Here is a 545-nt window from a genome sequence, read left to right on the forward strand (position 1 = left end):
TTTGTTTTTAGATTAGCATGGATAAAGGGGAGGAGTCAAGGGAGAGGAAATTAGTTTATTATTGAGCAACCTTTCTTTTGTGCTTCTTTTGTGCCTTGTGCTTGTCAATCTAACGAACCAAACAGACAAGCTTTACAACACAGCTTATAAACCCAACTTTGAGCAGACTCTCTGAAGGGATGAGCCGGTCTGCCACAGCAGGTTTCCAGCCACTGATCCACAGTCAGCCAACTTTACCCATCCCTATCCTCCTTCAGTAGGTGAAAACTGACACTAGATCTGCTTTTGAAGCAACAATGTCTGGCATCTATTCTCTCAGCAGGCACTGTTTATTCCAGCTCATTCTCACCCGCAGGAGGAATGTCAAGGGGAGAATCTCAATTGTGTACATCTCGCTTCCTTTCTCCTCACCGCCTCCTCAAATGTCATTGGATGAGAAAGCCAGAAGTTCCTCCCCTCTGACCTCCAATGGGTTTTGAGGAGGCGAGAAATTGCAATTGAGATTCTCCCAAGGACTGTTGGAAAGGCAAAGGGGATGTGGTGTT

This window comes from Oncorhynchus masou, chromosome 6 (assembly GCF_036934945.1).
Source record: "Oncorhynchus masou masou isolate Uvic2021 chromosome 6, UVic_Omas_1.1, whole genome shotgun sequence".
NCBI classification, from domain to species: domain Eukaryota; kingdom Metazoa; phylum Chordata; class Actinopteri; order Salmoniformes; family Salmonidae; genus Oncorhynchus; species Oncorhynchus masou.